Here is a 10,675-nt window from a genome sequence, read left to right as displayed (position 1 = left end):
TGACCTCACTAAACACCAAGGGAAAAGGAGCAAGATGGGCACAACAACTGGTCCTTCCAAAGGCTTTTAATATTTAGTTTGTGTGGAGGTGTGCATGCCCATGTGTGTAGAGTCCAGTGGGGGTTGGTGGGTGTCCTGCTCTGTCACACCTCATCTTACTTCTTTGAGATATGGTCTCTCACTAAACATGGAACTAGGATGGCAGCCAAAAAACTCCACTGATTGTCCTGTCTCTGCGCTGGTGCTGGGGTTAGGCTTTTGACCTGTGTGCTTGGTATCCAAATTTACCCCTCATGCTGTACTGCTAGTGACCTTACCAGTCCCCAAACCACCCTATAAGCTATGCACTATATGCAACCATATCTATAATAACTATGCTTATTATAGCCCTCAAACTAGATTAGACATGAAAATTCCACAACTATCTATTGAAAAACTATTCTATTTTCTAGAGATGAATGGATTCTATAGAATCCATTCTATTTAATGAATGGATTAAAGAGAGTTTGGTAGCAGGTATGCTACATTTCTATTTAAATACTAGTTATATCAGGCTGCTTGATCCATTGCCTTTTCCAATCATGACTAATTCTCAGAACATAATTCCAAAAACACAGGGAATAGCAGGAGGGATTCCTGTATTAAATATTTAAAAGAATGTGTGGGTTGTAGAGAAAGACCACTGGCCATGGAACCAGTAGCCCAAGGGTTGATCTTAGATCCCTTGGTCAATAGTTCTCTGGCTTTGGCCAAGTAATTTGTTAATTTTGAGGCTGTTTCTTCATAGAAATAATAATTCTAACTTATGTGATTGACAGGGCAAGCACCCAGCAATATGATTCAGTCAGTAGATGCTTTTAAGGTGACATTACAAATGATCTCATGTTGTCTGCATTTTTTATTGATCTTATATTTGTTGTTTACTGCTACATTTATTGTATTTATAATATTACCTGACACTTTCAGGTGATTGGTAAACATTTTCTGATTCAATGTTGAACAAATGACTTCGTATTTCAGGATAATTAAAGTAAGTCTTATTTACCAGACATTTTGGTAGTCTCTCTCTCTCTCTCTCTCTCTCTCTCTCTCTCTCTATATATATATATATATATATATATATATATATATATATATACACACACACACACACACACACACACACACACACACACACACACTGTCATTTTACATCTACACAAAGAAGATGCTATCAACTTGCTCACTTTATAACTAAAAGAACAGGATGATCATCCCAGGAGCCTGTGGGCTTCCCAATGGTGGGCTCTTGGCCAGATTTGCCATACCAGGTGGCCATTTATTCCTATGCAGTAGACCTTAATTCTAGCTAAAATGTGATTGGTTAGCCCTATACCATTAATTGCACCCATGGCCTTATGTGTCCACATTGGTCATTATTGTAGTTCACAGGGTTCACAGTTGGATAAGATTCTCGAACTCTCCCTCAGTTGTGTACACAGCACCTTCAAGTCCTATGAAATCTAGCCTGCAGGGAAGAAGCACCCTGATCAGAACCAACTTGATTTTCTTTCATGTCCTGTGGCCAACAAATGTGGTATCTTCACCTGTAGAATCGTACTATGAAGTTTTGGTCACTAAGATCAGTTGTGCGGTCCTGAATTACTTCTGGGGTCTCAGGAACACCTCTGACTAAAAGCCTGGGAGGGGGTATCACACACTTGGCTCTGATTTTTTTTATTTGGCAATGTATGGGTTCTGGGAGGAGTAATTTATTTTATGTAAGGTAACTCCAATTCTATATGAATGTGTAAATTCATGGCTAGCTTGACCTACAGAGTGAGTTCCAGGCCAGTCAGGACCACGCACTTTATCTCGAAGTTATTTTTCCATATGACTTTTAAAAATATCCGTAGTGCTAATTATTGCCCCCCTTCACCCTCTCATCTTCTCTACTCTCCATCCACCTAAGCCTCCTCATTATCCCCCCTCCCGCTTCAGGTTGCCTGGTTCTACTATTCTGCTATTCTCCCCCACCCTTAAGATCCTTCTTTCACCTCTCTTTCACCAGTCATCCCTCAAACCTACTACTACTATTCTGCTAAATGGACATAATACCAAACTGCTCTCTAAGATATATCTCTGTACTCATAGATTAACTTATCTCTCAGACCTCATCAGAGAAGTTTCTCTATGCAGTGGAAAGTAGTTAATACAGAAACACACAAGTGACTCAAGTGCAGAGAACAAGTGTCTAGGGAGTGTTGAGCACAGAGGTAAAGCCACAGGCTTTGGGATAATCAGAGAAGAGAGCGCAGAGAGAATGTGAGAGTCTGACATCAGACAGCCCTCGTGTCCTCTATGCATACCAGGACCACTGCACTCATGAACCTACAACTGCTGTGATTGCCTGCACAAGACCTGCCTGAGTCAGTCAACATTCTCGGGTGGGAGTGAAGGTCACAGGCCCTCACCATTAACAAAGAAGTATAGATGATGGCACACTGAGAAAAGAAAGTAGGCTTTGTCTAGGGATGCGATGGTCCAAACATACTCTAGTGGATTTCTCCACTCCCAGGAGTATATTGACAGCAAAAACCAGGCCTTGGAGTGTTACTTTTTTAAAAAGAACAAAAGAAAAATAAAAAAGAGAACATGGATTTGGGATGGGTCATGTGGGTATAGGAAGAATGAGAGAAAGGAGTTAGGGTGAATACGATCAAGAGGCCAGGGGACATCCTCTTGAAGACAGTGGGGAGGAGGAATGGGATGAGGAACTGTGGGAGGGTGGACTGGAAGTGGGGCAAAAACTGGACTGTAAAACATCAAAGTAGGATGGCAGATGAGAGTGAGAAAGCAGTGAAGGGAATGGAAACGGCTATGAGCACTGCAGCAATGGCAAGAACAAGGACAATAGCCACAACTCGGGTGGCTTGAGTCCAGCCAATGACACCGGAGCCCAAAAGAAGAAAAATAAACAAGAGAAGAAGAAAGAGAAAGGCAACGACACGGATTCCACTTAGGACCAGCCTGTGAAGATGAACTCTTTGCCAGCAGAGAGGATCCAGGAAATACAGAAGGCCATTGAGCCGATCTCAGTGGGTCAGGGACATGCCGAAACCATGGAGGAGCCCAAGAAATGAAGCTACCAGTTCTGGGATACATAGCCAGTGCCCAAATTAGGTTCCCGTGGAATCTGACAAAGACAACATTCACCAGGAGCTCTACACCCTACCCAATAGCTTCACTTGGGATACCTTGGACTGAGGAGATCATGGTGTGCTGAAAGATCTGTACACTCTCCTGAACGAGAACTATGTGGAAGTTGAAAATATATTCCAATTCAATTATTTCCCAGAGTTTCTCCAACCACTAAGCTGACTCCCTCGGTGGCACTGTGGGGTCTGAGTTGTCTCAAGTTGGAAACTGGTTGGGTTCATCAGTGCCATCCCAGCAAACATCCACATCTATGACACAGAGAGGAAAATGATGGAGGTCAACTTCCTGTGTGTCCACAAGAAGCTGGTTCTAGTTTTGATCCGAGAGTTAACCCGGCGGGCCCACATAGAGGGCATTTTCCAAGCTGTTTACATTGCTGGAGTGATGTTGCAAAGCCTGTTTGCACCTGTAGGTACTGGCATTGGTCCCTGAACCCTCAGAAGTTGATTGAAGAGTTCTCCTACCTGAGCAGAAATATGACCATGCAGTGCACCAAGAAGCTCTACCGACTGCCAGAGACTCCCAAGACAGTGGGGCTATGACCAATGGATAAGAAGGACATCCTAGTAGTGTACCAGCTGCTCAGAAGGTACCTGAAGCAGTTTCACTCCACCCCTGTCATGAACCAGGAGGAGAGGAGCACTGGTTCTACTCCCAGGAGAACATCATTGACACATTTGTGGTAGAGAAGGCCAACGGTGAGGTGACTGATTTCCTGAGCTTTTATACACTTCCCTCCACCATCATGAACCATCCAACCCATAAGAGTCTGAAAGCCACATACTCCTTCTATAAGGCCCACACCAGACATCTAGACATTATGAGTAACACCCTCGTTCTACTCAAAATGGAAGGGTTGGACTTATTCAATGCCTGGATCTAACAGAGAACAAAACATTCCTGGAGAAGCTCCTAGGGAATGGCAACCTGCAGTATTACCTGTACAATTGGAAGTGCCTGAGCTCTGGGGGTTGAGAAGGTTGAGTTGGGGTTATAGTAACCAGTTGCCAGTGAGATTCTGGATAAAGTCACTGAAAATCCAAACTAAGAAATGGAATCCTTCCACTTGTTGGTCCAGCTTTCACAAATGTGAGATCTCTGGCAAACAGAACAGAACTGAACCAGCTTTACCAAACTACCAGCGAACTTGACAATTATAATGCGATGGCATAGGCTGCATGATGTCACCTTTAACCATGTTTTTGGTTTCCCTGTTTTCAATGAATTAACATTCTCGTGTACCTGTGATCAAGGGAAGGGAAGAGCTGAAACCTAGCTCGTGATTGGCATATTATGGAGCTAACTGGAGAATAGTAAAAGTATGTGATATATATATATATATATATATGTATATATATATGCATAAAAAACTATCAAAGAAGCAGCAAAAATATTTTAAGGAAGAACTGAATGCTCACAAAGTAAGTTACTAAGTGAACCATCTAAACTTCTTCCACCCTACTGACACAACCCCTTATGAGGAGAGTGGGTATCAATAGGACAGCCTGCTCCTTTAAGAAGCTTGCCAAAGGAAAGACAGCTCACCTCCCAGACAGGTGGGCACTCCTGAGACTGCAGAGTAGGAGAGACCACCAATACTGCCCACCCTTGCCCACATCACTGGCCCAAGAGGAAACTGTATAGGGCCTCTGGGAAACGGAAGATAGGGGCACTCAAGCAGCAGATAACCTGTAGTCCAGACACCGCTCGAATCTGAAGGTAACTGGTCAACAGCTCCCTGCACCCAAATCCCTTGGGAGGGAGAGCTAAACCTTCAGAGGGGCAGACAGGTCTGGGAAGCCAGAGGAGACTGCACTCAGCCCACATTTCTGACTCCAGAGGAAAATATCTAACGCCATCTGAGAGACCTTTGCAAAGGGGCCAGGGAAAAGGTTGGGCAAGCCCTTCTGGTTGCTACCCTCATGCAGAGTTCAAATGCAGCCCCCCAGGAAAAACTTGAACCCCAGGACCAGAGGTAAGACCAACTTTTCTGCTCCAGGTGGACTGCCTGGTGGACTCAGGACACACACCAACATGAACAGCTAGACAGGAAAAACTACAGGCCCGAGAGCAGAACACTCTGTTCCCATAACTGGCTGAAAGAAAATAGGAAAACAGGTCTATAGCACCACTGACACACAGGCCTATAGGATGGTCTAGCCACTGTCAGAAATAGCAGCACAAGGTAACACCAGAGACAACTTGATGGTGAAAGGCAAGCACAGGAACCCAAGCAACAGAAACCAAGACTACATGGCATCATCAGAGCCCAATTCTCCCATCAAAGCAAACACGGAATATCCAAACACACCAGAAAAGCAAGATCTTGATTTTAAATCACATTTGATCATAATGATGGAGGACTTCAAGAAAAACATAAAGAACTCCCTTAGAGAAATGCAGGAAAACGTAATGAGCAAGTAGAAGCCTATAGAGAGGAATCACAATAATCCCTGAAAGAATTCAAGGAAAACACAATCAAAGAGGTGAAGGAATTAAAAATGGAAATAGAAGCAATAAAGTAAGTGCAAAGGGAGACAACCCTGATATAGAAAACCAGAAGAAGAGACAAGGAGCCATAGATACAAGCATCACAAACAGAATACAAGAGATTGAAGAGAGAATCTCAGGAGCAGAAGATTCCATAGAAATCATCGACACAACTGTCAAAGATAATGTAAAATGAAAAAAGATACTGGCCCAAAACATACAGGAAATCCAGGACACAATGAGAAGGTCAAACCGAAGGAAAATAGGTATAGAAGAGAGTGAAGACTACCAGCTCAAAGGACCAGTAATATCTTCAACAAAATCATAGAAGAAAACGTCCTAACCCAAAGAAAGAGATGCCCATAAACATACAAGAAGCCTACAGAACACCAAACAGATTGGACCAGAAAAGAAACACCTCCTGTCACATAATAGTCAAAACACCAAATGCAGAAAAAAAAAGAATATTAAAAGCAGTAAAGGAAAAAGGTCAAGTAACATATAAAGGCAGAACTATCAGAATCACACCAAACTTCTCACCAGAGACTATGAAAGCCAAAAGATCCTGGAGAGATGTCATACAGACACTAAGAGAACACAAATGCCAGCCCAGGTTACTGTATCCAGCAAAACTATCAATTAACATAGATGGAGAAACCAAGATATTCCATGACAAACCCAAATTTACACAATATCTTTCTACAAATCCAGCACTACAAAGGATAATAAATGGTAAAATCCAACATAAGGAGGAAAGCTACACCTAGAAAAAGTAAGAAACTAATCATCTTGGTAACAAAACAAAGAGAAGAAAAGCACACAAACATAATCTCACATCCAAACATAACAGGAAGCAACAATCATTATTCCTTAATATCTCTCAACATCAATGGGCTCAATTCCCCAATAAAAAGACAAAGATTAACAAACTGGATACACAATGAGGACCCTGCATTCTGCTGCCTACAGGAAACACACCTCAGAGACAAAGACAGACACTACCTCAGAGTGAAAGGCTGGAAAACAACTTTCGAAACAAATGGTCTGAAGAAGCAAGCTGGAGTAGCCATTCTAATATTGAAAAAATTCGATTTTCCACCAAAAGTCATCAAGAAAGATAAGGAAGGACACTTCATATTCATCAAAGGAAAAATGCACCAAGATAAACTCTCAATCCTAAATTTCTATGCTCCAAATACAAGGGCACCTACATACAGAAAAGAAACCGTACTAAAGATCAAAGCACACATTCACCTCACACAATAATAGTAGGAGATTTCAACACCCCACTCTCATCAATGGACAGATCATGGAAACAGAAATTAAACAGAGACATAGACAGACTAAGAGAAGTCATGAACCAAATTGACTTAACTGATATTTATAGAACATTCTACCCTAAAACAAAAGGATATACCTTCTTCTCACCACCTCATGTTACTTTCTCCAAAATTGACCATATAATCGGTCATAAAACAGGCCTCAACAGATACAGAAAGATAGAAATAATCCCATGCGTCCTATCAGACCACCACGGGCTAAAGCTTGTTTTCAATAACAATGAGGGAAAAACGCCCACATATACATGGAAGTTGAACAATGCTCTACTCAATGATAAACTGGTCAAGGAAGAAATAAAGAAAGAAATTAAAGACTTCTTAGAATTTCATGAAAATGAAGATACAACATACCCAAACTTATGGGACACAATGAAAGCTGTGCTAAGAGGAAAACTCATAGCGCTGAGTGCCTGCAGAAAGAAACAGGAAAGAGCATATGTCAGCAGCTTGACAGCACACCTAAAAGCTCTAGAACAAAAAGAAGCAAATACACCCAGGAGGAGTAGAAGGCAGGAAATAATCAAACTCAGAGCTGAAATCAACCAAGTAGAAACAAAAAGGACTATACAAAGAATCAACAGAACCAAAAGTTGGTTCTTTGATAAAAACAACAAGATAGATAAATCCTTAGTCAGACTAACAAGAGGACACATATAGTGTGTCCAAATTAACAGCATCAGAAATGAAAAGGAAGACATAACAACAGAATCAGAGGAAATTCAAAAAATCATCAAATCCTACTACAAAAGCCTATATTCAACAAAACTTGAAAATCTGCAGGAAATGGACAATTTCCTAGACAGATACCAGGTACCGAAGTTAAATCAGGAACAGATAAACCATTTAAACAACCCCATAACTCCTAATGAAATAGAAGCAGTCATTAAAGGTCTCCCAACCAAAAAGAGCTCTGGTCCAGATGGGTTCAGTGTAGAATTCTATCAGACCTTCATAGAAGACCTCATACCAATACTATCCAAACTATTCCACAAAATTGAAACAGATGGAGAACTACAAAATTCCTTCTATGAAGCCACAATTACTCTTATACCTAAATCACACAAAGACCCAACAAAGAAATAGAACTTCAGACCAATTTCCCTTATGAATATCAACGCAAAAATACTCAATAAAATTCTGCCAAACCGAATCCAAGATCACATCAAAATAATCATCGACCATGATAAAGTAGGCTTCATCCCAGACATGGAGGGAAGGTTTAATATATGGAAAACCATCAAGGTAATCCATTATATAAACAAATCAAAAGAACAAAACCACATCATCATTTCAGTAGATGAAGAGAAAGCATTTGACAAAATTCAACACCCCTTCATGATAAAAGTCCTGAAAAGTATAGGAATTCAAGTCACATACCTAAACATAGTAAAAGCCATATACAGCAAACCAGTAGCTAATATTAAACTAAATGGAGAGAAACTTGAAGCAATCCCACTAAAATCAGGGGCTAGACAAGGCTGCCCACTCTCTCCCTACTGATTCAATATAGTTCTTGAAGTTCTAGCCAGAGCAATCAGACAACAAAAGGAGGTCAAGGGGATATAGATCAGAAAAGAAGTCAAAATATCACTATTTGCAGATGATGTGATAGTATATTTAAGTGATCCCAAAAGTTCCACCAGAGAACTACTAAACCTGATAAAACCTTCAGGAAAGTGGCTGGGTATAAAATTAACTCAAATAAATCAGTAGCCTTCCTCTACACAAAAGAGAAACAACCTGAGAAAGGAATTAGGGAAACGACACCCTTCATAATAGACCCAAATAATATAAAGTACCTCGGTGTGACTTTAACCAAGCAAGTAAAAGATCTGTACAATAAGAACTTCAAGACACTGAAGAAGGAAATTGAAGAAGACCTCAGAAGATGGAAAGATCTCCCATGCTCATGGATTGGCAGGATTAATATAGTAAAAATGGCCATTTTACCAAAAGCGATCTACAGATTCAATGCAATCCCCATCAAAATACCAATCCAATTCTTCAACGAGTTAGACAGAACAATTTGCAAATTCATCTGGAATAACAAAAAACCCAGGATAGCTAAAGCTATCCTCAACAATAAAAGGACTTCAGGGGGAATCACTATCCCTGAACTCAAGCAGTAAAACAGAGCAATAGTGATAAAAACTGCATGGTATTGGTACAGAGACAGACAGATAGACCAATGGAATAGAATTGAAGACCCAGAAATGAACCCACACACCTATGGTCACTTGATTTTTGACAAAGGAGCCAAAACCATCCAATGGAAATAAGATAGCATTTTCAGCAAATGGTGCTGTTTCTACTGGAAGTCAGTATGTAGAAGAATGCAGATCGATCCATGCTTATCACCCTGTACAAAGCTTAAGTCCAAGTGGATCAAGGACCTCCACATCAAACCAGATACACTCAAAGAAATAGAAGAAAAATTGGGGATGCATCTCGAACACATGGGCACTGGAGAAAGTTTTCTGAACAAAACACCAATGGCTTATGCTCTAAGATCAAGAATCGACAAATGGGATCTCATAAAACTGCAAAGCTTCTGTAGGGCAAAGGACACTGTTGTTAGAACAAAATGACAACCAACAGATTCAGAAAATACCTTTACCAATCTTACAGCAGATAGCGGGTTTATATGCAAAATATACAAAGAACTCAAGAAGTTAGACTGCAGGGAGACAAATAACCCTATTAAAAATGGGGTTCTGAGTTAAACAAAGAATTCACAGCTGTGGAGTGCCGAATGGCTGAGAAAAACCTAAAGAAATGTTCAACATCTTTAGTCATAAGGGAAATGCAAATCAAAACAACCCTGAGATTTCAACACACACCAGTCAGAATGGCTAAGATAAAAAACTCAGATGACAACAGATGCTGGCGAGGATGTGGAGAAAGAGGAACACTCCTTCATTGTTGGTGGGATTGCAGACTGGTACAACCATCCTGGAAATCATTCTGGAGTTTCCTCAGAAAATTGGACATTGAACTACCTGAGGACCCACTTATACCTCTCTTGGGCATATACCTAAAAGATGCTCCAATATATAACAAAGAGAAGTGCTCCACTATGTTCATAGCAGACTTATTTATAATAGCCAGAAGCTGGAAAGAACCCAGATGCCCTTCAACAGATCTACATAATGGAATATTATTCAGCTACCAAACCAGTGACTTTATGAAATTCATAGGTAAATGGATGGGAAAATATCATCCTGAGTGAAGTAACCCAGTCACAGAAAAACACACATGGTATGCACTTATTGATAAGTGGATATTAGCCCAAATGCTCGAATTACCCTAGATGCACAGAACACACGAAACAAAAGAAGGATGACCAAACTTTGAATGCTTCACATGTGGCCCATACATATACAGGCACCAAAGTATATAAGATGGATGAATCAAAGAAGTGCAGACTGACAGGAACCGGATGTAGATCTGTCCTGAGAGACACAGACAGAATACAGCAAATACATAGGCGAATGCCATCCTTAAAACACTGAACCCAGAACGGGACCCCGTTGAAGGTATCAGAGAAAGGACTGAAGGAGCTTGAAGGGGCTTGAGACCCCATATGAACAACAATGCCACCAACCAGAGCTTCCAGGGACTAAGCCACTACCCAAAGACTGTCCATG

At 41.0% G+C, this 10,675-nt stretch overlaps 1 pseudogene; it reads left to right on the top strand.

The window, feature by feature from the left end:
- Window positions 1–284: 284 nt before the first annotated feature.
- On the top strand, window positions 285–4,173 carry LOC148005903 (glycylpeptide N-tetradecanoyltransferase 1 pseudogene; annotated as a pseudogene).
- Window positions 4,174–10,675: the final 6,502 nt, after the last annotated feature.

Source organism: Rattus norvegicus, chromosome 5 (assembly GCF_021556685.1).
Source record: "Rattus norvegicus strain SHRSP/BbbUtx chromosome 5, alternate assembly SHRSP_T2T, whole genome shotgun sequence".
Lineage (NCBI taxonomy): Eukaryota > Metazoa > Chordata > Mammalia > Rodentia > Muridae > Rattus > Rattus norvegicus.
Note: the sequence above shows the minus strand (reverse complement) of the source record. Positions and strands in the feature narration are given on the sequence as shown.